The sequence below is a fragment of the Olea europaea genome, chromosome 15 (assembly GCF_002742605.1).
Source record: "Olea europaea var. sylvestris chromosome 15, O_europaea_v1, whole genome shotgun sequence".
Lineage (NCBI taxonomy): Eukaryota > Viridiplantae > Streptophyta > Magnoliopsida > Lamiales > Oleaceae > Olea > Olea europaea.
This window is the reverse complement of record NC_036251.1, coordinates 1,555,769-1,563,206: the sequence shown is the minus strand read 5'-3', so window position 1 is coordinate 1,563,206 and position 7,438 is coordinate 1,555,769.

Sequence of the window (7,438 nt, the reverse complement as noted above, 5' to 3'; positions counted from 1 at the left end):
ACTAAAAGCTGTTTGTTTGAGTAAATGAAAGGGGTTTTCTAGTTGTACACTTGGGTTGACATATAGACCCCCTCACAAGAGAGGGGTCCACGATAAGGGGGCCCGTACACTGGGGTGCTCGGTATACAAGTAGACAAATCCAAATGAAGGGAACTTGGTAGGATATGAAGAGTATAGTATGAAGGGCATAGTGGTCATTTTAATCAAATGGTGTTGGAGGTGTGGTGCATAGAGAGCGAGGCAAAATTGGCCTTTATAGTTGTAATTGACCAACGCCCGACAAAATACTTTTTTAATAGTCATGTAACAATTGTAAAAATGTCCATATTCAAAAATTTTGACCACCATATGAACGAAAGTCAATTTATCAAATGTGGCTCTAGCCATTTAGTGGACAATAAATGCATGTTCATATCATTGCACTATCATTAACGAAAAATGACAAATTGTTTTTTAATTAGACATGTAACACTCATAAAAATGCATCTCATTAGAAATTTTGAACGACTTTCTCAGCAAAATAATAACGCTAAAATAACACAGTCCAATTTGAAAATATCCAAATAATAAGTTGTCTAATGAGATCCATTCACAGATATATACAAGTTACTAAAAAGTAAATAATAACGCTAAATTATTGGTAATTGCATCACATTGATTCCTTTGCTTCAAGCCTTCAAGTATACATAAAATAAAATATAAAATAAAAGTTATAAAAATAAAACATCAGTAAATATTGCTAATACTTATCAACCATTTAAAATAATCGTCCAGACATTTTTCATTGTGGGATCAAAAATTAAAATGCATTTATTTATAACAATATGAAATTAATCAAATTAAGTCAGTACACTACTGCAACTGTAGCTTACACGTTTTCATACTTTTAAAAATGTCGAATAATTACATCATTATAAATATTATCAAATACATCGTTTATAGTATATGCCACAAAATTATCACTTAACCATTGATCTCCCATCCGATTTTGTAGTTGATTCTTGACAATCTTCATTTCTTTTTGAATATGTAATACTGTCTAAGAATAAAAAATCACATAGGAGAACTAATATCAAAACTATAGACATCAAGCAAGCCTACACTCTCTACCTTGAGCCTAGCCGCATTAGAGGACATAGATCTAAGAACCATAAGTTAAATGTCTAGCTTTATTCACAATATATAATCACCAATTAGTTGGCTTTCAATAATAGCATACAAGAGGTGGTAGAGAAACCGTTTGTATTCAAAACTACAGAAAAGAAAGTTCAATGATCATAACTTAGATGGTTCGTAATTTTACTAATATCTACAATATATTAAAAGTGGGGATTGAGAAGAAACTTTTGATTATCAATTGAATCCTTATTTATTTAGCTTTAAGTCCAATATGCCCTCATATTTTTAATTTTCCATTTTGCCCTTATATTTTATTTTTATGGTCAATAATACCTCAAAATTAAATTTATTTCAACTAAATTCAATTCTTATTAAAATTAAAATTATCTATCTTTGAAATTAAGTGAATTAATTTCCACTAAACACTATTATTACTAATTATTAGTACATGATTAATAAAAAACTTATATAAAAACAAAATAAAAATTATAAAAATACCACATAAATAATTAACATGAAATGACATAGACTATTAAATCAATTAATATTAGTATATAAGATTTATATAAACAATAAAATTATATATACACTTAATTTTTTTTAAACCTAATATTACAGATTAAAAGAATAGTGCATTTCTAAAAGATATCATTAAAATAAAACATAATAAAAAAAATTCCCGTTAATTGATGTTTACTTAATAAGAATTAGACGAAAAGTCATTTTATAATAATCCATCAACTCTTTAATCACCATTAATTAGTATTATTTTGATAAAATATGATACAAAAAATCATTTGTCAATAACCTAAGTGTGAATAGATGATAAACATTCGATTTCTCATTTTACTTTTACGTTTTTATATTTGTGGTGAACAATACCCTTAATATCCAATTTATAACTTCTAAATAAGATAATCAATAATTATTATTGCTTTCAAAAATTAAGTCAATTAATTTCCTTTAAATACAATTATTACTACTTATTAGTACACAATTAATAAAAATACTATTACATACAATTAAATGAAATTACAATAATACTATATATATATATATACTTGAAATGCCATATTTCATTAAGTCGATAAATATTAATATATAGAATTGTATAAAAAATAAAATTACTAACACTATTAAATTTTTTCAGACCTAATAATAAATATTAAAAATAGTATTGCATTTCTAATAAATTCTTTTGAAAATAATAAATTCAATCTATAATCGCAATCTTTAAATATTTTATTAATCAAATACATAATCAAGACATTTCATTGTCCACAATATAAATATTTTTCTTTGATTTGATATTTTTTGACAAAAGTTTAGCATAAATGAAGGGGAAAAAGAAAAAACTATATAAGAGCTTCCTTACTCTTCAAATCTCAATTATGAATCCATAATTCATCACTCACAAATCACATATTGAGTATGCGTTTATAAATTATTTTCCTTCCTATTTTATTTTATCTATGTAATTGTTGATATGTGATTATTAATCACAATTTTTTATGGTTTCTTTTGATCGGAATGATGGCCATTCTTTTTTTTTTTTTTTTTGATAGAGCACAATAACTAATAATAAACTTTTTACTTTTGTCTATGATGAATTTTAATAGTGTGAATTATGTAAAGATTTATTATATTGGATAGTTAGTTTTGAATTTATTTTTTACAAATATTCTATTTTTAATGGAAATTTACTTGCATTCGGTAATCCAATGCAGTACAAATTTTTCTTTATTTCCTCAACTCGAATTTTGTATATTTTGTCTTTATGATATTCGTTGATTAATGAAAATATTTTCCTTCTTATTGTTACAATTGTATAGTATGCGAATGTTAGTTTTGAGGAATTAGAAATTCTAATGTCAATTTCACTTGCAAGGAATTTATGTATAAGTTGTTAGTCTGAAAAATAGTTTGGTTCTTATGAAACCGCTTTTCTTTTTTAGAAAGCAAAGAGGCTAGCTTTAAGACGTTCTTTGATCCTTGTTGTTCGGGTTGGACTCGAGTCCTTGTCCTCCCTTGTATTTTTTTTTACTTAAACATTGGATAAGAGAAAAATCATCAAAATCTAAAATTAGATTCTCCCAAATTTCAAGTGGTCATATTCTCAGAATTTTTAATCCTTACAACTTTGATTCAATACACATTTCCGTAGAATATTAATAATTTTTAAGATATTAATTTTATTGATTATCGTAATTTATATAATTTACATTCACTTAGTATTGTTACCTTTAATTCATAGGAAAGATATTTTTTATTTTTTAATTAATTATGACTATTAACCATTAAGAAAGCTCTTGAATGCATAGACTCCCAATCTTTATTTTATTTTGAATATTGGTTTTAATGCAAAATTATTATTAAAAATTAATTATGTAAATAATTAAATTACATAATCAAATAGTTTACGGTTTGTGTTGCAACCCACAACTTTTTGTCCAAGTGTTTTGATATTTTAAAATTATGTAGGCATTTCAGAAGTATTTTTTTTGGTCAATTATAATGATAGAACATTAGTCATATCATACTAAAAAGTGTATATTTTAAATTTTAATGTCATCATATTAAAATATTGTTAAGCGTTATACTAAAAAAATTGTGAGTGTTGTAAATGGAAAGTCCATTAAAGTTTATTGGTGAATGACATTTGTACCCCTGTAACCCTAGAAATTATTACCATTGTATCCCTGATTCTTACATATAAATATAGGGCTTTGATTTTCAATAATATACATAAAAAATTTATTGAGTTTTCTCTATTTTATTTGAGTTTTCTCTATTCTCTTTTTCTCTCATTTTATAACATGTTATCAGCACGAAACTCTTAGAAAGTAGTAATTTTTTTTTCATAATCATCTATCACGTATATCAAAATTAATTTGATAATACATGAATTTTACATATACATATGTTGAATCTGCAATACGTGATCTCATCTTTCTCGATCATTATGTTTTCTTTGTACCTTTCTTTGAATTAATTAATATTTTTTTTATCCTTTACATCAATCCATGTGCATTTTTATGGACATATATTTATGTTAAATCAATTGATATGCATTAATTCATATTCCTATACCCTCCTTATATTTAGATTAGCCCTTTACGTTCTACACATTCTTATAATTTTTTTTTGTTTAATTGGTCAATGTTCTTTGTAAGCAAGCTTCAATTCCAGATCTCTATTTTGGTTGATTCCATATATATATATATATATATATATATTATATACAATTAACAAATAACTATACTCAACTCATCTTTTCTTTCAAATCCATTGGTTTCTGCAAATTTCATGTCTTAATTGGTTAATACTAATTCAATTCTTTTAATTGCACATAATTAGAATTTTGTGCCATAATATGTGAATATGTTTCTACATGTCACTAATTTTTTTTTTATGTTTCACTCGACTCACGTTATTAATTCAAAATAATATTTTACATGTGTTTGTATATTAATTAATGGTGAGCAATTGGATGTATTATCATTTTTTTTATGTTTAGTTATGAAACATTACATTAAATTTATTTTTAATTGTTGTTGCTCCTGAAGTAGCACAACATTATGATTAATATTCCAGAAGAATATTAATCATAGATCTATTCGTTGTTGCTCTAGAAGTAGCACAACATTATAAGAATATTATTTGCTCCTGAAGAGCATAAATTATAACTCTCAATATTCCAGAAGAATATTGACATATTTCACTTGAAGAAATAATAGCAAAATATAATGTGCTCTAGAAGTAGCATATGTTTCGAAGAACATATTATTTCAAATTAGTGTTTATCCCTAAAGGAAAACACGTAACTTAAAGTCATGTTGATATTGACTTTTTGATTAACATGTGATGATTAATCATATTCTTCGAAACTAATTGTATTTTTTCATTGTGTAATTAAACAAATGACAAACATTACGAAACTTGAGTTTGCTGCAATTGACATATCTGGTAAAAAAATTATCTGTCATGGATACTGGATGCTATATCCATCTCGTCTCAAAGGGTTTGGGAGAGAGAATAAAAGAAGGAAACAATGAATCCTGCAGGATCGTGCAAAAGTACTCATTTTCCTCAGTCACCATCTTCACGATGGATTAAAAATTGAATATCTCACTAAAAAAGATCCACAAGTTCTATGGAAAAAGTTAACTAAAAGATTTGATCATCAGAGGACTATAGTCCTCCCCAAAACCCGTTATGAGTGGACGCACTTTCGTTTGCAAGACTTTAAAACGGTTAGCGAGTACAATTCTGAATTATTCAGAATATGTTCAAAGTTGACTTTGTGTGGAGAAAAAATCACGGATGAAGATATGATGAAAAAACTTTCTCCACGTTTCATGCCTCGAATGTGCTCTTGCAGCAGCAATATCGTGAGCGTGGCTTCAAAAAGTACTCAGAACTTATATCTTGCCTACTAGTTGCTGAACAAAATAATGAATTGTTGATGAAAAATCATGGATTATGTTCAACTGGTTCTGTACCATTGCCTGAAGCAAATGGTACTACATTGTCTGAAGCAAATACAATATCAAGACAAGAACGTGGACACGGACACGGACACGGACACGGACATGTACGTGGAATAAATTATGGAAGAAATAATCAACAAAGTTATCAACAATAAGGCAATAAATTCAAAAGGTACAAAGCAAACGAGAGTGGCAAATCTAAAAAGGAGCATGAAGAAAGTTGCTTCAGATGTGGAATGAAAGGGCATTGGGCACGTACGTGTCATACCTCAAAACATCTTGTGGATCTCTACCAGAGATCAATCAAGGGAAAAGAAAAATTGGAGACTAATTTTACTGATTATGATGGTCCAATTGATGTGACTCATTTGGATGACTCCGATTTCTTTACTGATCCAAATGGAAATATTGACCATTTGGTTGGGAGTGGTGTGATAGTAGATATAGATTAATTTACTAGTATTTCTTTCGTTTTAAAAATTCAGTCTGAAATATGTTTTTACTTTTCCGCACAAAAATAAAAATAAAAATAAAACTCTATTATGCACCGTTTATTTATTGATATTAAGTAATGTTTACTTCTTTAAACCTAAATTCAATTTTTTTTTAAATTTTGTTTATTTTGTTATATTTATAGATTCATGATGGATAGTCCAGACAGCTGCTTAATTGATAGTGCAACTACACATACTATTCTTCAAGACAAAAAATACTTTTGGACTTAATATTAGTTGAAAATAATGTTAACAGGATATTGGGTGCGTCGAATATCGTTGAAGGCTCCAGAAGAGCTTGTATTATTTTACTAAATAATACAAAATTCTATATTGACGATGCACTTTATTCTAGCAAATCCAGAAGAAATTTGCTTAGTTTTAAAGATATTCGCTGCAATGAATATCACATTGAGACGATACAAGAAAATAATGTTGAATATCTTTGCATCACTTCTTTTGTATCTGGCAAGAAGCAGATAAAAGAAAAATTTCATGCACTCCCGTCTGGCATGTATTTTACATTTATAAAAATGGTCGAATCAAATAATGTTACGAACCAGAAGTTCGTCGATTCAAAAAGTTTTATACTTTGGCATGATCGACTTGAACATCCAGGAGCCATAATGATGTGTCGAATAATAAACAACTCTCATGGAGATCCTTTAAAGGACCAGAAGATTCTTTTATCTAATAATTATCCATGTGTAGCTTGTTCGCAAGGCAAGTTAGTCATTAGACCTTCAACTACAAAGGTCAATATTGAATCTCCAACTTTCTTGAAAAGAATACATGGAGATATATGTGAGCCAATACACCCACCATGTGGACCATTTCGTTACTTTATGTATTAATTGATTCTTCTACAAGATGGTCATATTTTTGCCTATTTTCAACTAGGAATGTAGCATTTGCTAGACTACTTGCTCAAATCGTAAAATTGCGAGCACAATTCCCCGATTACTCAATCAAGACTATTCGTCTTGACAATGCTGGTGAATTTAGATCGCAAGCATTTGATGTTATTGTATGTCAATTGGGATTGAAATTGAATATTCAGTTGCACATGTTTATACACAAAATGGTTTAGCGGAATCATTTATTAACCGTAACTTATTGCTAGACCATTACTTATGAAAGCAAAACTCCCAACTTCTGTTTGGGGTCATGCCATATTACATGCTACATCATTGGTTCGTATAAGACCAACTGCCTACCATCAATATTCACCTTTGCAACTTGCATTTGGTCATGAACCTGATATTTCTCACCTACGGGTTTTTGGTTGTGCTGTCCAAATTCCTATTTCACCCCCACAACGTACTAAAATGGGTC